Source organism: Schistocerca nitens, chromosome 5 (genome assembly GCF_023898315.1).
Source record: "Schistocerca nitens isolate TAMUIC-IGC-003100 chromosome 5, iqSchNite1.1, whole genome shotgun sequence".
NCBI lineage: Eukaryota > Metazoa > Arthropoda > Insecta > Orthoptera > Acrididae > Schistocerca > Schistocerca nitens.
In genome coordinates, this window is record NC_064618.1 from 120,746,579 (window position 1) to 120,770,007 (window position 23,429).

Genomic DNA, 23,429 nt, shown 5'->3' on the forward strand with positions numbered 1-23,429 from the left:
CGTTGTGAAACAACCCGTAGAAGCGCCTTGTGACGTAGCTGGGTAGGCAGAGTGGGGACTCGCTCGCTCGCTCTTCAGTTTACCGACAGACTATACCTCTTTGTGTGATGGTGCTGAAACGGTGATCGTTTGCTGATCCATGCTTGTAATACAGATGATCATGCAGTCATGAGAAAGGAAGCTCACCTGTCGTGTATCACTAGATTGTAGTGCTCAATCAACACAGCCAAGCCCATTGGTTAACAAAGCATGTCCTAGAACAACTAGAACACCGGTCAAAACTTCCCCCACGAAAAACTGTTAGCCCTTGCAAAACATCAATAAACTTAGCAGCTTCAACGTTTATGTTATACTCCGTCTCAAAATCTAAAACGGTGTTGTAAAGCGTGCGACGCCATCTGTAGATGCGACGTATGTGTAGGCGTGACATGTCGAGTGACGAAGCAGTTGGTAGCCCTGCACAAGGCCGCACGTATGTAAACAGAGCTCTCGTGAAAGATTAGTGACTTATGTTGTAATTAATTGTAGTAGAACACTTTTAACTAATTAAATACGTTCTTTAGTGTACTACCAAGCTCACCATTAAAAGTTTTTGTTTTATTTTCGTAGTGTTCTAGTATTCGCGAAAAGTTCGTCTCTTTACTTACTGCTGCTGTTTAGGCCTAATTTTTTGAGTGTGCATATTTAGCGTTATACCGCAATTTTAAGTGCATTTGCTGTAGTTTAACTGATTAAATACGCTAATTAGGGTGCTTTTCAAGCTCACCATTAAAAGTTTTTCTTTTATTTGCGTATTGTTTCAATAATCACAAAAAGTTCGATTTGGTTACATTAGGCTGTTTAGGCCTAATTTTTGATCTTGCATATTTAGCGTTATACCACTGCATTAAGTGCATTTGGTAATAGTTTACTTACATGTTACTTTTGAAAACATATTTAGTGTCCTTTTACATCTGTGTTTAATACATTATCGTTATCACTTAATATACCTCTGCAGTAGGAAAGTTAGTTCAGGAGTTTTGTGCAGCTGTTGTGACAGGTGGTTTCATTGGGGAAAATGTAGCGGCGTGGGAATTGGGAAGCAAACGAGAGTCTTCCATTCTTTTGCAGGACTTGCTCAAGAGATAGGATTATAGGTGAACAGGAGGAGAAAATTAGAGCCCTTCAGGCTGATTTGGACAGAGCGAGGGAGGAACTGAAGAGGTTAATGGCGGAGGAGGGTAAACAGCGGTGGGAGGTAGTAGCTGGCAACAGGGGCCACAGAAAGAGGACAGCATCTGACAATTTCCCAATTGGCAAAACCAATAGATTTGCCTTGCTACTACAGTTAAGTAAGGAAGAGGCTCCAGTAGAAGCATATGTAGGTATGATGCAACAGAATCTCAATAGGAAACCAACAGTTTCAAAAAAAAAAAAAAAAGTACAAAGTAAGAAGAAAGTTCTGTAGCTAGGTAGCAACCATGGAAGAGGTATGGGCCAGATTTTGCAGGAACAATTAGGTGACAGGTACCAGGTCACAAACTTTTTCAAGCCAAGTGCATATCATAGCGAGGTGGTAGAGGATATAGGTTCCTTGTGCAAGAGTTTCACAGAGCAGGATCATGTGATGATAGTGGGTGGAGGGAGAGACAGTATTGATAGGGATAAGGGCTACAGTGCTGAGTGTGACCTGGTGAAAATAGCCTTGGCAACGACCCATACCAATGTTGGGCTGGTGCCTGCTTTCGTGAGGCATGATAAGCCCCAGATGAACCGCTCTGTCAGGAGGGTAAATTTGTAGTTGGATCACTTGCATAAAGAGGCTACTCTTTCAGACATGGGATTGGTTCCTGTCAAGGCTATTGATAGGGTGGATTTCACAAGGCATGGCCTACTCCTCAATAGGAAAGGGAAGGGCAAACTGGCAGGGATGTTAGCGAAATACATAAGGGGGGACACTAAGAGTCATTTATGTACCTCTTTTTTAGACTAATATCGGCGTCCAATGAGAAGTTCTTACAGGCAGTTGCTAAAGAGGTCCAAAACTCACAAGATTCTCACAGTAGTAAAGTAAATAATAATGTTACCATATTCATCCAAAATATTGGCGGATTAAAGAAAAAAGTAGATTCTCACAAGTGTAAAGTAAAACATAATGTTACCATTTTTCACCAAAATATTCCAGGATTGAAGAATAAAGTAGGTGAGCTCCAGGTTTGTTTAGATGACATTGAATCTGATAATGTAATAGATATACTATGACTGTCTGAGCATCACATTGTGTCTGATATGGAAATGGTAAATATCAGTGGTTATCAACTAGCTGCTCATATGACTAGAGAGAATAAGATGAGAGGAGGAGTTGCCATATATGTCAAATGTAATCACTGAGTAAAAAGCTTAGATACAAAAAAGTTTTGTCTAGAGTATGTGCCTGTATACTTAAACTGAAGGAGGGCTATTTTATAATTATAACACTATATAGGTCCACTTCAGGAAACTTTCATTTACTCCTGGTAAACTCGGATGCCTCGTTGTGCTATCTGTCAGATAGGGGAAAGCAAATTATTATTTATGGGGACTTCAATGTTGATTCACTGCAAGAATGTAATAGGAAGAATGACCTGGAAGTCTAGCTCAGTTCTTTCAATCTGACATCTGTCATTAATTTTCCTACTTGGGTAGTAAAGGACAGCAGCACATTGATAGATAACACTTTTATGGACCAAGATAGGTTTCAGACCATACTTTTTGTCTTGTTGAGAATGGCCTTTCTGATCATGGTGCTCACCTAGTTACAGTATATGACATAGTTCCATTCAGTAATTCAAAACTACCCTCCAAAGTTGTGCATTCAATTAATGACTCAACAATTAGAAATTTCAGATAAAATCTTCAGCAGTTAGACTGGGATGAAGTGTACAAGGAACCCGATGCTCCTTTAAAATATAACTTATTTCATGATACACTTGTAAGAGAATTTCAAAACTGTTTCCCCAAGAAAGTAGTTAAATCTAGTTATAAGAAACCATGCAAAAAACCTTGGCTTACTAAAGGAATTAAAATATCTTGTAACCACAAAATGGAACTGTATATAACAACAAGAAAGAGTAATGGCCCAGAAACAGCCAAATATTATAAAAACTACTGTGCAACATTAAGAAATGTGATTAAAAGTCCAGAAGCATGTGCATCATGTCTGAGATTAATACCTCTGATAACAAAATCAAAACAATTTGGAATGTTATTACAAGGGAGACCGGGCAACCAAGAGTACATGATGATGGTAGTACCATCAAAGCGAATTGAAATTTGACACACAATGAGCCGGAAGTCGAAAAAATTTTGAATAATACTTCTTTAAATGTTGTAGAGAAATTAGGATCTAAATGTTCATTAGAGGAAGCAAGGCAGTTAATGGAAGAGGCCTTACCCACACCATTTGATAGAATTGAAATTCCACCCGCCTCTCCTTCTGAACTTAGGAAGATAATAAACTCTTTCAAGAATAAAAGCTCACACAGAATTGATGGCATTACCAGTACGATAATAAAAGCTTGTTCCCACGAAATAAATGGGATTCTTAGCCACATATGTAATAGTTCTCTGAAGCAGGGTATTTTCCCAGATAGACTGAAGTATGCCATTGTTGAACCACTGCATAGAGAAAGGGATATGTCTCATGTCAACAACTACCGCCCAATCTCTCTTCTGACTGCCTTATCCAAAATTCTTGAAAAAGTAGTGTATTGTAGAGTAGCTTCACACCTTTGTAAAAATAAAGTTTTAACAAAATGTCAGTTTGGTTTCCAGAAGTGTTTTTCAACGGAAAGTACTATATATCCTTTCACTAATGAAATATTAAATGCTCTGAGTAACCAGAAGTGACCCATTGTGATTTTTTGTGATCTCTCAAAGGCTTTTGATTGTGTAAATCATGGAATACTTCTAGATAAGCTCAAGTACTATGGTATGAATGGGACAGTGTTCAAATGGTTTAAATTGTACCTAACTGGAAGAGATTAGAAAGTTGAAATAAGTAGTTCACATAATATGCAAAAACTGGTGATTTCTGAAACTGGGGACAATCAAGAATGGGATGCCGCAAGGTTCGGTCTTGGGTCCTCTGCTTTTCTTGATATGTATTAATGACTTGCTATTCTGTATTCACAAATATCCAAAACTGGTACTTTTTGCCGATGATACAAGTATAGCTATCACACCCAACAGACAAGAATTAACTGGTGAAACTGTAACGATGTTTTTCAGAAAATAATTACGTGGTTCTCTGCAAATGGGCTCTCATTAAACTTGGACAAAACACAGTATATACAGTTCCATACATTTAATGGAATGACACCATTAATAAATGTAGACTTCGATCAAAAATCGGTAGCTAAGACAGACTATTCAAAATATCTAGGTGTATGCATTGATGAGTGGTTGGACTGGAAAATACACACTGAGGATCTGCTGAAACGTTTGAGGTGAGCTCCTTACGCTATTAGGATTATTGCAAATTTTGGCGATATACATCTCAGTAAATTAGCTTACCACGCCTATTTTCATTCTCTGCTTTCGTATGGCATCAAATTCAGGGGAACTCATCATTGAGTAAAAGAGTGTTCTTTGCAGAAAAGCGTGTAATCAGAATAATTGCTGGAGCTCATCCAAGATCATCCTGCAGACATTTATTTAAAGAGCTAGAGATCTTCACTGTAGCCTTAAATAACTATATATATATATATATATATATATATATATATATATATATATATATATATATATTCACTCATGAAATTTGTTATTAACAATCGGAACAAATTCAAAAGTAATAGCAGTGTACATGGCTACAGCACTAGGAGAAAGGATGATCTTCACTACTCAAGGTTAAATCTAACTTTGGCTCGGATGGGGGTAAATTATGCTGCCAGAAAATTCTTACCTAATAGCATCAAAAGTCTGACAGATAGCCATATAGCATTTAAAAGGAAATTAAAAGAAGTGGGTAATTTCCCCAACCCCCACAGGAAAATTAAAAATATTAAGTCTCAAGTGATATTTTGTGTAATTTAATATCTTGTATAGACACCTTTTATTAACCTGACACGTTCCACATCATTACGAAGTGTCGTATTCATAATCTATGGAACTAGTACTAATCTAATCTGTATGCCGTCTCAACAGATTTATTACTTATATGGATCCATAGAAATGGTATGACGTATACGAGGTGCGGATGTTAAAATTTTATTGGTCTGGTGCAAATTTTACACGCTGTCTTGACGAGCTACAGTAGTAGCCTCGAGCAGAGCAAATAAATCCGTCACATGAATGACAAACGCGGATACACAACGAATTTCGCGCGAACACAGTGAGTTCGTACTTTAGTGGAAACGAATTTCAAAATCAAGACCCAAATTACGCACACTGCCATCATACCTGAAGGAAAAAATGTGAGAAGCAGAGCGGTGTAGGTCGTCACGACAGAAATGAAGCCTGAGACGACTCCCAGATCGAGAGTGAGCACCCCCAGCAGCCTGGTCGTGGGTCGAGCAGCAGACACCTGCAGCGCCAGCAGCCGCAGCTCCCTCTGTGTGTCGTCCGCCGCACCCCTCCTTCCCAGCAGCAGCTGCGAGCACAGCCTCAATGTGCGGTCTGCCTCAGAAGACACAAACTGAGCAGGTACTATGAATACTGCCATTGTGCTTGTGTTGTAAAGCAAGAAGAACCACGTCTGCTGTAAGATGTTAATATCTTTCATGCCGAAGAACACTGGTTGTGTTGCAATGTAGTAAATCATTTCCACAACTATTGACGCTAGTGCTGCGAGGTAAAGTACCAAAAAAGTCTGGTGAACGGACGTCACCACAAGCGACATCTCACACAGTGCCACATACACTCGACTAAGTGTTCGCACAGAGAATGGTGTGCACAGCTTGGCTCTGCCCCTTACCGAACACTTGTCTGAGTACTTTTGCTTATCTGCTGATATGTGTATCAAGTTCATAAGACAATCGTTTAGTAATGACAGTCTGTTCTTGACAATCAACTGTAGGTTGGCGAATCGTATGAGTGTTAGTACAGCCGTTATTGAATTGCTCATACCGAATACTGTACTCAGTTTCTCATCCAGAGTAACATCTGCAGTCAACAGTTCACTAAAAATCAAGCAACAAACAAGAACTGCTATAGATAACTGCACCTTCACAAATCTTTTAGGTGATGTTTTTATTCGTCCTGTGTTCGTAACCAGACATTTATCACACTCCACTAACAAGGAAAGCAATTTCCCATATTTACTTGTGTGCCAGAATCTGTCAGCAATTATCACACCAAACGACACGAATGAGTACTGAAGCATTCCTATTATTATAAGAACTTCAATTGTAGAACACGTCGTAGTCATGTGTAACGCAAAGTATAATGAAGCGCAGGCACAAAGGAACTGCAGTGAACTGACGACGTTAGCCCAGGTAATATCGGACTGCGACCTCCTCAGGGTTGCAGTGTGGGCGTCTACCGTAAACGGCATCAGGCCAAATAACTTGCATGCAAAGTAGAACGGTTTCCCAGCCAACAGGAGCTGCTCGGTTACTTCCGTTACTGGCTTCATCTGAAAACAAAGCAGATTAATATACGAAGATGGTACTGACCTGGTTCAGCATTAATATTAACATAGGAATTATAATTCAGGTTTCGAACATGCGAATGATATTTAACTATTTCATAAACACAATTACTAGTGGTACATTATCATATATGAAATAATTAGTGAAATGTTGGTCTTCGAGGACAACGTTGTTTTACAATAGTCACTTTACTGTGTATAAAAATTAATTAAAAACCTTATGTTACTGAACAACAGAGCCCAATTGCCTACAGTAAGGTGACTATTATAAAGCAACCATTGCACTAACTGCGAAAAGTTTATAGTTTCGTATGTGATACGCTCTTTTTAACGTTGTCCTCTGCGACCAACATTTCACTAATTATTTCATATATGAAAATCTACCACTACTAACTGTGTTTGTAAAATAGATAAATATCATTCCTATGTTCGAAACCGGAGTTATAATTCCTGTGTTACCGATTTTAGTGCACAAATGAGTAGCAATCTGAGTAAAATGAACAGATTAATGGTAGACAATGATAATCATGACCACAGAATATAAAACCATCTAAAACCCATCACCAAGGGAAAAGGCAACTACATCCGCAAGAACAAAGAAACACGAACAGCATAGATCACAGGACGAACGAGGGGTACCAAACTATTGGAAAATTAGGCAGATGATTCGGGTTTTCAAGAGGGAGCGTCTGACAAATGTATGTCATTATGAGCCTATATGTCAGATATAATACTATTGTCGGTTTCTGAAAAACATCTTATGGCCACGTCTTATGACCTTCTTGGGGACTAGTATACCATATTTTAGAATCATTATGTCTACCGAACGCAGAGATTATTAAACTCAACACACTGTGTTCTCAGTCTGGAACCGCGTGACAACTACGGTCGCAGGTTCGAATCCTGCCTCGGGCATGGATGTGTGTGATGTCATTAGGTTAGTGAGGATTACGTAGTTCTAAGCTCTAGGGGACTGATGACCTCAGATGTTAAGTCCCATAGTGCTCAGAGCCATTTGAGTAACACTGTGTTCATTCTTGTAAACAGAGGGCAATAAATAACGTTGTCAAGTTGGATGCAATATTGTTTGACCTCCATGAGGAAACTGATACACTTACGCACTGTTGAAATAATATGAGTTTATTGCGTATTGGTCTATTTTTTTTACTGAATTCAGGACTTCCTGGAATTTACAATTAGAACTCAACCTGTCTCTTGTCCAGTATCGATATCTTCAGATCTAAAAGTAACTTCGACAGCAAGGCCCATGCAAGATAGCTTGGCCCTTCACAGAAGCACATTCTTGTCCTGATTCCTCAGTCCCAAAGGGGTGGTCACCTCAACTGACGGCCGCCTGCTGGTTTGTGCACACGAAACAACCTGTTTGCTGCCTCTGTACTATGTAGCACCAAACCACATCCTTCACGTACTAAATGTTCAGAGTAAATTCTTCCTAATGAAGGACATGTGCCTATATGGAATTCCATTAAATCTATTCCAGAAGGGACAAATACAAAAGAATGGTTCTCATTAAAAAGTGTGCTTGAGAGGGTTGCAGGAATTTTTATGTAGTTATCGTCCCTCAGGTTAAGGATTTTAGTGGGAGGCTGAGCAGATTATGATGTACGCTGTATAGGCACTGTATAGTAGCTTATGAAGTACGTGTTTACACGCAGATCTAGGCTGTTCGCGGACAAGAAGATAACTGTGCCAAAACACGGTATTGAATTGCAGAGGGTCGACTACTGCTGCAGGGACTGTGTGCAAATATGTGTGACATACTGGACATAGAGAGGAAAAGGGGTCCTGTGCTGTATGATTACACTATTTGTGGAAGGAGTAACAACCAAATACAACGCCTAGGGTTAAGCATCTGGAGCGGCATAAAGTGGAATGACTACAAAGGTATAAGTCGGCCTCATATTCATTTGGAGTAACCTTAACGAACTGTGTTCCATCAGATCCCTATTCCATCCGGTGGGATACGAAGTCCTTATTCGATAGTTTTTTTGTATTTCTCGTGAGTCTGGTGTAGACAGCTATGATTTATAGGTTTGTTTAGCTCTTATTTGCTGCAAATTACGTGTTATAAGAATTCTGAAATGGCTGTGTGTCATCAGTTACACTTGAGTTACATACGTAACCCTTCCGTTCCACTTTCTTTCGAGGTGTAGTAACTGCACAATGGATGTGTATTGTAGATAGACCTACCAGCACAAGCATGCATGTTGCCCATCTGAGATGGGTAGGAGTGACACCAGTGGCAAGAGGCGGAGGATTTGGGTTAAATGATGAAATGGGACTACTGCAGCAGGATCAGAATCGCCAAGTATGTTAGGAAAAGTGTATAATAGCATTTATAATGGAGAGATGAGAAACTAGACCTGGAAATTGTAGTGTGGATGTCAAAACATCTTTTGGATCGACCTGTGTCTACCAATTGAATGGTCACAAACCCTGTGCACGTGTGAAAACATTATCAGTTAAGGTTTTCTTCTGAAAATATGGTCTGTATTTCGACTGGAAGACACAGACAATACTAACATTCACTAGAAGGTTTCTAGGTAATTTTGGTCAGCTAACATACACATAATGAAGGTCACGAAGCGTATTATCATGCAGGTAATTGGAGACAAGTCCGCATTTGTGCAGTGTCCATGCGGAATGAGGTATACTCCACCTTTGTTGAAATCTGGTATCATGCAGATACTATACTAAGCACTGCATAATTGTAACTAACGTAAGATCCTACATGATACATCACTGACATGAGGATATACTGTTCACAGAATGACATAAATCTACGTTATGCATCTGATCTCATTAGGTACTTAGTTGACTGGGGTAGATTATTCATGTGGAGCGTTAATATCTAAGCTTGTGTGGCAATCGCTATTTATATTTCTGTAGCTGGCCGGGGTGGCCAAGCTGTTCTAGGCACTACAGTCTGGAACCGCGCGACCGCTACGTCGCAGGTTCGAATCCTGCCTCGGGCATGCATGTGTTTGGTGTCCTTAGGTTAGTTATGTTTAAGTAGTTCTAAGTTCTAGGTGACTGATGACCTCAGCAGTTAAGTCCCATAGTGTTTAGAGCCCTTTCAACCATTTTTATATTTCTGTAGTGCTGCCCACTCTTCACATTCTGATATCTCTGTTAATATTTGTACTTTGGAATGAGACACGTTAACACCCTTACCTCAGAACACAGTTGCCTGTTTGGGATGTATTATTCTCTTGGGTGTGACACCTAGCATCAAAAAGACAATCAAGCTTATTCTTTAACATACACCACAAATTTTCCTGCATGCAATCGAACAATTTATTCACCATGAATTAATGCCTGAAGTAATACACACTGATTAAATGAATACCACACTAAACTAATTTGGGATCACTCTATTGATTCACCACGTAACATTCTGCTTCACAATTATTTTTCGTAATATGAAACAAATAAAAGCTGTACATCGCCAATGGGCATCGCATTAAAGACACAATAAGCAGTATTTGTTTTTACTGATTATAGTTACAAATTGTAAAATGGAAACATCAAATATCTACCAAAGCCCCAGAGAAAATGCACCTCTTTAAGTTTAAGAGAGACAGCCAGTTCAGTTGGTAAATGAACCTCATATTAATGTCTGCTAATGGATGTCTGGGTACATTTGATCTTGTAGTGTATGCAGAGTGTAGATGAGAAAGGGAACTCATGAATGTGATATATGGTTGCTATACAAAAGTTTAATGCTTTTTATAAGGTTTTGACCCTAGTGTGCCTTAAGGAAGAGAAACCTTCCTAGGCATAGTATGTATGTTATGGTGATGCATTACTAACATTAATGTCTCATTCCTGAAAACAATACAGTTTTTAGATTGTGAGACCTACTTATGGTGTCCACAGATGTTCTTTGCTGTGCACGTCTTTATCTTAGACTGTGTTTGATGTAGAAGGGATAAGGGGATTACTGCCATAGTACAAAATGGAATGTAAAGAATCGACTTAATGTCGCGTTGTCAACAGCAAATCCCCCTCCCCCCACCCCTTTGATAAGTAGTACCCTGCTGGAAGAAGATTCAACTGCTGAAAGACCCACTGAGGCCCGCTTTTGCCATATATTGAGAGGGACTTTACTTTTGTTATATCAGGTGCGCTCACTGCTACGAAGTGATTGAGTTTTGGCCAATGGTGCAAATCTTCCTTGGATGTGGAGGGACACCTGCCCTTAGGACAACTGCAGCTGCAGCTGCAGCTGCACTGGAAGAGAAAACTGTTGATTGAAATTTCATAAGAGGATCAAATGGTTCAAATGGCTCTGAGCACTATGGGACTTAACTTCTAAGGTCATCAGAAAGATATAGAAAGGTCTTCAGTCCCCTAGAGGTTAGAACTAATTAAACCTAACTAACCTAAGGACATCACACACATCCATGCCCGAGGCAGGATTCGAACCTGCGACCGCAGCGGTCGCGCGGTTCCAGACTGTAGCGCCTAGAACCGCTCGGACACCCTACCGGCGAGATGATCCCGTCGCAACGAAAAGCGCCTTTGTTTTAGTGATTGCCACTCCAATTCACGTACCATGTCTGTGGTACTATCTCCACTATCTCGTGATAGTACAAAACAAGCCGCCTTCCTTTCAACATTTTCAATATCATCCGTATGTCCCACCTCATATGAAACCCACATCGCCCAGCAATACTCCTGCATACGGCGGACAAGTGTAGTGTAAGCAGTCTCTTTAGTAGATCTGCTGCACTTTCTAAGTGTTCTGCTAATGAGTCGTAGCCTTTGATTTGCTATACCCACAACATTATCTATGTGATCGATCCAACAACAATGATTACAGAGATAAAATATGTGTACGTTACCAAAGTCTTACAGCACGCATTTATTGATGAAAGGCGAACAGATAGAAAACGCATTCTGTACATAAACAGAAACTATAAAACTGTATAGAGCAGAATACTTAAAAATGTTAGTGGTACAACTTCATTTCAATGATTACTTGTTACATAAATGTGTACAAACCTAATACTAAATATTCAAAAACGAAATATCAACAAGGAACGCAGAATACTCATGTTCAGTGACGGCAGCGTATCCCTACGGATATTACCGGACATAGATATATGTTGGGCTCCATAAAGAGAACTGCTAAAAGAGGAGTGATGAAATATGTTAGTATGAGTGAACTGGCACTAAGCGGTGTCATCTCTTCATCTAGTTTAGTAAGACGCAGTCTCTGGATAATGCTAGCAACTACCGCACTGATTTACAGAAAGCTACAGAAGGTGTATCTACCGCGACGGAGAGGAAGAAACCTTAAAAGTAAAGCTAGATATCATCGTTGTTTGGTGTAAAGTGTAATGTGCCACTTATAAAGTGCTTAACAGTTTTTCTGCTATTATTATTCAAATTATTTAGCGACTCTACATCCGACCAACATTTATTTTACCACTAAAGTTCTTTGCTGTAGTTTTGGCTGGTACTAACACTTACGGTTAGGAATAAACTGTTTCCTTCAATTGCACCGAAAAAAATATATACAGTTACATCAATATGCCGGCTGCAGATAGTATTGAAAGTCTTACGTACATCATGGAGAGTTATAACGACGTTCAGTGACGACCTGAGTATGGAACAGCTGAAGAGAGTGAGCTTCCTCATTAGTTAATTTTCTGTAAGAGAGTGTGATTCTATCAGCTAACAGATCGAAATGCTTTCGCGTCTCGTTTTAATCAGAATACTGCGAAAATATTGATTCGGCCAGTGAAATAAACATGTTTGCTCTTCACTTGTTGCATGACGGTGTAGACCGTCGTAAGCCAACTGCTTCATTGTGTGATATGTTATGATGTGGAGTACGATAGTGCGTTCAAAATAGAAACCCAGTCTTTCCTACTGAATATTAGTAGAATAGAAATAATATTGTTTGTTTTGCATCTTCATTCCATCTACATCGTGATAATTATTGAACTATATGAAAAAAACGTAAATTAGTAACAGACTACGGAGTGCACATACTTTACTCATAAAAACTTCACGACAGATATTCGGATTTAGGTTATGACTTGTTCGATATGCCGGCTGTTATTGGCTATGATGTGGCGCAGACGAATAGCGCTGGTGTCGGAACATCAATGTTGTCGGGACCTCCTGAAGGCTCTTCTCAGTTCAGCAATGGTTTTGGGGCTATTGCTGAACGCTTTGTTTTCAGTATAGCCCCAAAAAAAAGGAGTCGTATGTATTCATATCTGGAAAAGATGTCGGCCAATCGAGGCCCACGCCAGTGGGTACCCCAGAGCCAGGATGCAGTCTCAAAAGTGCTCCTCCAGGACATCAAACACACTCATGCTGCGATGGGGTCCAGCTCCGTCTTGCGTGAACATCTTTTCGAACTAAGGGTTACTTTGGAAGATGGGGCTGGAATCATCTTCCAAAACCTTCACCTTAGGTTCGGTAGTCATCGTTCCATCAAGGCATATCGCACCGATTATTCCGTGACTGTGCACTGCACACCACAAAGTCACCCAATGAGGGTGAAGAGACTTGTCAATCGCGAAATTCGGACTCTCATACCCCCAAATTCGCCAATTTTGCTTACTGATGAACAGATACAAATGAAAGTGGGCTTCGTCGCTAAACCAAATCATGTCTGCGATTACTATTTCCAATCAAGCCCCGCAGCCCACCGCGCAGTTTGAACGTTCTAACGCAAACCGTTCAGAAGTTATGACGAGTTTATTTCATGTAATTCAGTAACTGCCACCCGGTAACTGACAAATTACAGCACATCATGTGATCAACTGTGTCGAATAAAAAAACAAGCGAAGAACTTTTATTATATATAAGTTGTGAAACTGATTAAATGCTAATTGTTACATGGTGTACACATCTAAGTTTCGTCTTATCGCCGAGCACAACCTCAACGGACTCGACTACGATTGTAGAAACCTGTGATCGTTCTGAAACATATTACCTTCTAAACACGCCCAAACAGCTGTAAATAAACTGTGAAATCTGTTTCAGTATCTCATACAGGTATACCGTATTTGACATACGAACAAACCTAATATAAACATTACGACCTGTATCCTTCCGCATCTTCTAGAATCTCACTGGGCTTCATTTCACGTGGTGTGGACGTCAAGCTGTCTCGAGTACAAAGTACGATGGTAAGATATTGGATCAGGTGAACATCCGCACCTGAGCAACTTATTCACAGAATAAAAATCCGCTTCAGCTGCCAATATTTTTCTTAATTTATTCCACGAACAGTTTAGAAGCTTAAAAGTTCATGTTGAGGTGGCATCAACTACGAACAAGAGGAGGGATTGCATACTAAACTGAAAGCTGCAGTAGCGGAAAGTGGTGTACTCACACAATTATGGGAACATAGAAGTGTGGCTGTGGCGCCAGTCACTCATGGGGGATCACACACACACACACACACACACACACACACACACACACACACACACACACACACACAAATGGTTCAAATGGCTCTAAACACTATGGGAACATCTGAGGTCATCAGTCCCATAGACTTACAACTCCTTAAACCTAACTAGCCTAAAGACAGAACACACATGCATGCCCGAAGCAGGATTCGAACCTGCCACCGTAGGAGCAGCGAGGTTCCAGACTGAAGCGCCTAGAACCAGTCGGCCACAGCGGCCGGCACACACACATCTCTCTCTCTCTCTCTCTCACACACACACACACACACACACACACACACACACAAACACACAATCACACACACGAGACTTAAAAACGTTAACTCAGGACAGAAAAGAACAATTGTATTGCAAATAAATGACCTAGCTCACGCATAGGATCAGCAACCACAGTCTGCCTGGACAACACGACACGGAAGAGACAGCGGCGGCGGAAGCAGCTGACGCAGGAGCCAAAGAGGTGAGGATCCGAAGTAAATCGGCACAAGAGAGCGGGAAACGGCGACTGACGGGCTCGTCAGCTTACATGCAGATGAGAGCTACAAATACAAAAATTATCATACAAACGTGGCGGATCGACAAGTATGCTTAAAAACAAGCATGACAGAATACATCACAATGAAACAGATATGAGATAAAAAAACAACGAAAATTTTGAGTGCGGATGATATAAAAAAATGCAACACGAATAACAATGTTAACATATAAGACAGCACTTTGCACCCACTCAGTACCAGACGTAATAAAAATAAGCGAATAGTTAAACTAGGAGAAGTTACACTAGGACGACGGAAAACGAGTAAATAAATTAAGCTTACATGTATTGGATGGGATCCTAGTAGTTGCCGTATAATTGGATTAATGCAACGGTGTCGAGAAATGAAATAATGTATACTAACTTAGGTACACAGAAGCACCACTTTTAAGAAACAAAATGTAGTAGTACATAACCATAAGTGTAGGGGGAAATGCCTAATCGCCAACGTGACGGAACACATGACAATAAAAAGAAAAATGTAAAACTTAAAACTGCAGCAAAAACAGTCCGTAGGGATTGTTTATGTAAAGTATATCCAAAATGATAACAGATAAAAGGCGGCCAGAAAAGGGCGACAACCGCTGAGATCGGTAATCTTGTATGGCCTCGTCTGGATAAGCCATAAACTAGGTCGTAATGTGAATAGCTTAGCGAGGATAAAACTGATACAGACAACAGGAAGATCAATACAGACATATAAAACACAACCGTGCCTCACATGGGACCAACCATTAAAAGAAGAAAAAAGGCGGAGGCAAAGGAGGCCTTATACTAGAACTAAGGTATGTGAGTAACGAAACTATGTCTACAGGCGATGGATAAGGACATTAAAAGATAATTGTTTTATCATTTAAATTTCCATGAATGTAACCATAGTATGAGCTACTTTATTTTAATAAGTCTGTTGTGACACAGATCCTACTAAAACTGAATTTTAATATATTATCCACCACTTGTAAACCTAGTTTCGTTGACCACCTCCTTCTATCTACATCTAAATCTACGTGATTTCTCTGTTATTGACAATAAAGTGCATGGCACTGGGCTCAGTGAACCACCTTCGTCTCCCTACCGTTCCACTCTCAAAAGGCACGCGGGAAAAACCAGCACTTAAATTTTTCTGTGCGAGCCCTGATTGCGTTTATTTTATCGTGATGATCTTTTCTCCCTATGTAGGTGGGTGCCAAAAGAATGTTTTCGGAATCGGCGGAGAAAACTGCTAACTGAAATTTCATGAGATCCTGTCTTAACGAAAAACACCTTTATTTTAATGATTGCCACTCCAGTTCACGCATAATGTTTGTGGCACTATCTCCCCTATTTCACGATAATACAAAACGAGCTGCTATTCTTTGAACTTTTTCGATATCATCCGTCAGTCCCACCTGATGCGAATCCCACACCTCACAGCAGTACACCGGAATAGGGCGGACAAAGGTGGACCGTTTATGTGTTCTGCCAATGAATCACAGTCTTCGGTTTGCTCTACCCACAACATTATGTATGTGAGCGTTCCAGTTTAGGTTATTTGAAATTGTAATCCCTAAGTATTTAGCTAAATTTACAGCCTTAAGATTTGTGTGACTTATCGAATAATCGACATGTAGCAGATTCCTTTTAGTACTTCTGCGAATAACTTCATACTTCTCTTTCTTCATCGTCAATTGCCACATTTCGCACAAAAAAGATATTTTATCTAAATCATTTTACAATTCATTTTGGTCGTCTGAGGACTTTACAAGGCGGTAAATGACAGCGTCATCTGCAAACAATCTAATAGGGTTACTCAGACTGTCTCATATATCGTTGAAATAGATCAGGAACAATAGAAAGCTTATAACACTTCCTTGGGGAACGCCGGATATTACATCTGGTTTACTCGATGACTTTCCGTCTATTACTATGAACTGTGACTTTTCTGATAGGAAATCACGAAAACAGTTCGCTCAACTAAGACGATATTCCATATGCACGCGTTTAGTTAGAAGACGCTTGTGAGGAACGGTGTCGAAAACCTTCTGGAGAACTAAAGTTATGGAGTCAATTTGACATCCCTTGTCGATAGCACTCATTACTTCATGATCATAAAGAGCTAGTTGTGTTTCATAAGAACGATATTTTCTGAATCCGTGCTGCCTATTTATCAATAAATTGTTTTCTTCGATGTACTTCATAATGTTCGAATGCAGTATATGTTCCAAAACCCCACTGCAAATCGACGTTACTGATATGGGCCTGTAATTCAACGGAATATTCCTACTTCCCTTTCTGGGTATTGGTGTGACTTCAGCAATTTTCCACTTTTTAGCTACGGATCTTTCTGTGAGCGAGAGGTTGTACAAAATCGCTAGATATGGAGCTACTGTATCAGCATACTCTGAGAGAAACCTGACTGGTATGATATCTGGACCGGAAGCCTTGACTTTATTAAGTGATTTAAGCTGCTTTGCTACACCAAGGATATCTACTTCCATGTTTCTCATCTTGGCAGTTGTTCTTGATTGCAGTTCAGGAATATTTACTACGTCTTCTTTGGTGAAGGAGTTTCGGAGAACCGTGTTTAATAACTTCGCTTTAGTGGCACTGTCATCAGTGACTTCACGGTTGTTATCGCGCAGTCAAGGTATTGATTGCGTCTTGCTACTGGTGTGCTTTATGTATGACCAGAATCTCTTTGGGTTTTCTGCGAGATTCGGAGACAGAGTTTTGTTGCGGAAATTATTATAAGCATCTCGCACTGAACTACGCGCTATCTTTCGAACCTCTGCAAAACTTTCCCAGTCTCAGGGATTTGGCGTTCTTTTAAATTTGGATATTTTCCATTGCTTCTGCAACATCGATCTGACCCGTTTTGTGTACCATGGGGGATCAGTACCATCACTTATTAATTTAAGTGATATATATCTCTCAATTGCCGACGATACAATCTCTTTGAAATCATTCCACATCTTTCCTACGCTTACATGATCAGAAGGGTTGGAGACTGTCTCTTAAGAAGACGTTAAGAGCATTTTTATCAGCTTTTTTAAGTAGATGTACTTTGCGTTTCTTTTTTATGGTTGAGGGTGTTACGGTATTCAGCCTAGTGGCAACTGCCTTGTGGTTGCTAATCCCTGTAACCGTCACGATACTACCTATTAGTCGCTAGTCTTAATCTACAGCCCCTTTAGCCTCTACCCTATGATTTTATCCTAACGGCAGGTGCCATGTGATGTACTGTTCTGTTTAATATGAATACACTGAACATCCTGTTGTTAATATCAGTTTTATATGACCAAGCTTTTTGTATAAAGACTTTTTTTATGGCTCTCACAGACCAGGTAATACTTGATTACCGATATTAGCTGTTGCCGCCTTTATCTGAGCCCTCTTAAGCTATCGTCCACTTGTTGCTCATTTTTGGTCATGCTTTATACATATCAACATTAGCCCCTGTTTTTGTTGCAGTTTTATGTTCTGTATTTGACCTTTTTATTGTCATGCTTTTCATCACGTCAGACTGAAGGGCCTAGAACCGCTCGGCCACACCGGCCGGCTTTAGGCATTTCACCGTACATTTATGGTTACGTATTATTACATTTCTGCCCTTAAACGTGACGCTCCCGTGCATCTAAGTTAGTTTAGTCATTTCATTTCAAACTCTCTGTCGTTGCATTAATCCTATTGTACCACGAGCACTGGGATGCCATCCACTCCATGTAGGTTTAATTTCTCTACTTGGTTCCCCTAGTTCTAGTGTACAGCCCTTTTATTCCTCGCTTCTTTTTCCTCCCTCTGATAAAGAGTGGGTGCAAAAATCTGTCTTATACGTGTTCATTCTTATTCATGTTGCGTTTATCATTTTAAGCCTAACTATCTCTTTATACTAAGATATTTTGCTGTGTAAGGAGGAGTCTATACATGGGTTCCGATCCTATCAGTTTGCAACATTCTCCTACCGCACCTCACCTATAACTGCCTCATTGCTTAATTTCTAGATATATTTTTATGTCATCCGTACCTACGTTTCAGTTGTGCTTTTGTCTTATATGTCTTTATTCTGATATACTGTCACGTAGTCTTTCAGGAGTTTTTGCCGATTATGCTAAGTTTGTATTACTTTTTATTCGTACATCTGTAGCTGCAGGGAGTGTCGGTCTTGTGAACCACACTTGGTAAGCGGACGGACTAGTAGACCCCGCTCGTCGTGTCTAAGAAGACGCTGAGCTTGGCGGTCCTAGGCGTAGGTCGAGATGCTTATTTATTTATTATTGGATTTATTCTTGTAGGGAACACTCCCAAAAGTCACCGTTTTCGTTCCATGCTCTGTGCGTTTTCTGTGGATGGCCCGACTGTCACAAATTTATGTTCTCATGATTATGTGAGTGCACCTCTTTCGACAACTATGGGTTTCATTTGACTGTGTCAGCCCCGTAGTGCTTGTAGGTTAGTGACCCCTCCTCTTGTTCGCAGTTGGTGCCATCTAGAGATTAAGAAGCTTTACGCTTCGAAACCGGTCGTGAAATATGAAAATTACTCGCAACTGAAACCGATTTTTATTCTGTAAATACGATAAATACGATGCTATGAATACGTTTTTGCTGTGCGTTACGCGCACATAGAATCAGCGATAATACGGGACAACAGCTGTAGCGGCTCATATAACGTGAACAGCACTGTCCAAGCAGCTGGTCCAGCTAACCTGCAGAGACGTGAAGCGTTACATTTTGAAAGGTACCCAAAGCTTTGTTGCGGGGTATGGTTGACAATGAACACACTTTATAAGCCGCGATCGCAGTCGCGGTGCAGAAACATTTATTGCTCCAGATGACCGGTTTCAACATTCTGATGCTGTCATCATCTGATCTAATGGAAAAGCGTGGGGGGGGGGGGGTCGGAGGGAGATTACAGTTCATACGGCGGATATAAAAAATACATAATATACCACGCACCTTCTGTAACTTGCTATAAGACTGCAATGTTATGATACATTAATTGCTCCAGATGACCGGTTTCAACATTCTGATGCTGTCATCAACTAATCTAATGGAAAAGCGAGGGGGGGCGGAGGGAGATTACAGTTCATACGGCGGATATAAAAAATACATAATATACCACACACCTTCTGTAACTTGCTATAAGACTGCAATGTTATGATACATGAAGTCAAAGCATAAAAATCACTGCCCACGTAGACATTCCACGATAAAAATCCCACTGGCCGAGGTGGTCGAGCGGTTCTAGGCGCTACAGTCTCTAATCGCGCGACCGCTACGGTCGCAGGTTCGAATCCTGCCTCGGGCATGGATGTGTGTGATGTCATTAGGTTAGTTAGGTTTAAGTAGTCCTAAGTTCTAGGGGACTGGTGACCTCAGATGTTGAGTCCCATAGTGCTCAGAGCCATTTGAACCAAATGCCTAAAAGTCAACGTGATGAAAAGCATGACGATAAAAAGGTCAAATATAGAACATAAAACTGCAACAAAAACAGGGGCTACTGTTGATATGCATAAAGCATGACCAAAAATGAGCAAGAAGCTTTCTTTCCATTAGTACGTTCAGAAGAGGGTATTAGCTGTAAAAGGCAGCCTGGGTGGCTGACTAATCGTATAAGGGTATCATGTAGAACAAAGTGGGAATCAAAACGGTAGAAGCAGTCACAACTGAGGCACAGTGGCCCATTACAAACAATACTGTAAGGTGCTTAAAATGTTATTAGGAAGGCAAAGAGTATGTGGTGTACAAATACAATAGCTAATTCACAGAATACAATGAAAACCATATGGTCAGTAGTGAAGTAATTGTCTGTTCAGCAGCACAAGGCCGAACACTTTAAGTCAATACGTATTAAAAAAAGGTTCTGTTACTGATAAGTCATACATGAATACAGTATTTAGGAATCACTTTCTGAATCTGATCTGCAATCCTGTTCCCATGTCTTCCTGAGATGTGACAGGGTTAGAAAACCATTAGAACCTACATATGATGGTCCCTTTCCTGTCATTTCAAGACATGAAAAATATTTCGCTATTAAAAGGGTTCAACACATAAATGTGTCAGTGGACGGACTTAAACCAGCTTATCTCCTGCAAGAAAAGTGGGAATCGGAGAAGGAACTTCCAAACTTTTGCAAGGACACTGAACCACAACATCCCACAGAGGAACCATCTCCAAATATCAGAGTATCGAAGTCAGGACGGATTATAAGGTTCCCACCTCGATTCTTAGAGCAGTTGTTTCTGTGGAGAATTAATCAAATATCATACCTGACATTGTAAAAAGTTTTTATAATTGTTTTGTATCATATCTTTTGTCATTCGAATATTTTTTTATTGTTTTATGTTAATGATTCAAAAAGCTCTGAGCACTATGGGACTTAACATCGATGGTCATCAGTCCCCTAGAACTTAGATCTACTTAAACCTAACTAACCTAAGGACAGCACACTACACCCAGCCATCACGCAGAGAAAATTCCTGACCCCGAAAGGAATCTAACCCGGGAACCCGGGCGTGGGAAGCGAGAACGCTACCGCACGACCACGAGATGCGGGCTTATGTTAATGGTGTGCTGATTTTTTTGAAGAAAATTCCTTCATCACCATGTATTAATTCGTAACCATGTTACTGGTGGGGAAGTAGTGTAAAGGCGACAGTGATGAAATCGAAATGGAATTTTTATATTTTATGAAGTTGCTAAGACCGTTAATAGTTATAGTTCATTATTGACAACATGATGTAACATCTCTAAATTTTTTTTTTGTTTATTCTTTGGTAGCAAAGATGTGATGATTCTGCGATAGCTACTAAGTAAAAAGTCAATAAAGAAATCTTTAAACAGGCCAAATGACGTGTGTTCCTGGTGATTTAAGATTAGACTAAATATCGTCAAGCAACGTCTTTTGGGAACTGCCGCAAATATTACGTTACAGCAGTTATAGATATCGCTCTTAATGTCTCCTCCGTTTCGTGTTGGTGGTGTGACTGTGGCACGAATGGTGGTGGACAGGGGTCTTGTCCCGTGTACGATTCACTTTGCTTGTAGTAGATTTGAGTAGTATTTTGCTGTTTCGGCTTCGGATTTCCTGCATAATCATTTGAGTGACCGGAAAAATTTATATTTGTCGGAGGTCGGAATGCATTCTGGGCCATGTAGTTTATTGTGTTGTCATTATTATCAAAATGTGGTTGTCCTACACTGGTCCCATGCCATTTTATGTGATTTCCACTCACGCGTCCTGTTAAAGGCTCGTCCGCTCTGATAATTTCCTTGCTGTGGTGGTTTGTTTCCGTACTGATTTTGTGGATAATTGTGTGTTGAGTTTCCGTACTGTGACCGTTGTGTACTATCCATTGGATTGCACCGTTGTTTATTACTAGCCTTCGGTCGAAACTGTCCATTTCCGTACGACACCTGTTGATTTTTGTAAAATGGCTCTGAGCACTATGAGACAACTTCTGAGGTCATCAGTCCCCTAGAACTTAGAACTACTTAAACCTAACTAACCTAAGGACATCACACACATCCATACTCGAGGCAGGATTCGAACCTGCGATCGTATCGGTCGCGCGGTTCCAGACTATAGCGCCTAGAGCCGCTTGGCCACTGCGGCCGGCACATTTTTGTAGCCGCCGGACGGTTGGTAGTAAACGTCGCTACCGCGCGTTCGTCCCTCATTGCCATTGTTGACCGCGTAACCTCCACTGTTTCGCCTGCTCACGTAATTCGGAGCGCTGCCAATATTTGCTACCGCGTCTTCGCGAATCAAATCCTATGAGTCCAATATGGAAAGAAATGCTTCATTATCGTCCTCGGAAACATTAACTAATTTCTCCCTTGTAGAGATGGGCAATTTAGTTTTATTTAAAATCATGATCTCGCCTTTATTTGTAATTGGCGAGTCCCAGAATATAATTTTTGTTAAATATTTTTCGAAATATCTTCTGAAACTGCCGTGTTTCTTATTGAACATTTTGGGATTGAACACTTTTTTTCATAAGCGCTGCTGAACATCATCACTCCAAAATTTGTTCAGAAACATCCGCTCGAATTCATTATAGGTCCTGCACTTCCCAGTCATTTCTGTTCCCCATAAGGCGGCATCTCCTGTTATATACCCTGTTACAAACTGTATTCTTTGCTCGTCTGTCCAACAATTCGGAAATATTCCTGAGAAGTTTCGAAAAAATACGATCGGACGTATGGCACGTTTTTGCATCGGATGTGAGGGACTTTCCACTTTGTTCTTTAGTGTCAGTACCTCTTCAATGACCTGCTGCTTCTATTGAGGAAGGTCTTGTGCCAAAGATCGCCTTATCTGTCCTAGTTCAGATAACACGATGTCTCCCGATTTTCCTGGTTCCGTCAAAAGATCATAAGTAATTTCCCTTACTACACCCGCCAGTTCTGTCTTTAACTTTTTTTCTATCAGATGGTCTTTGGTTTTCATCCACTCTGTGTACTGGTCGGATAACGCTTCGGCGTGAGCCTTTACCGTAACTTTTACCTGCTCCTGTATGTCAAGTGATTCTACTTATCTCGTCTGATCATCTATCTCCTTTCCCATATTGGTGACAACCAGTTTCACGGCGCTGACCTCCTTTGACCTGGTATAACAATTACCCTTAAATCTACAGCTTCGCTATGGTATGCTTCTACCGTGGCATTAATTTCACCCTTGGCAGCTCCTAGTGCTGCATCAAATTTACTAGATACCTGACTGATCTCAGCCTCAACCTGTTTACGGATCTCAGTTTTTACTGCTTCAATTTGCCCACTTATTTCCGACTTGGGTATTCAGATCACTTTTCAAGTCTGTAGTTATTTCAGTTTTTACTGTG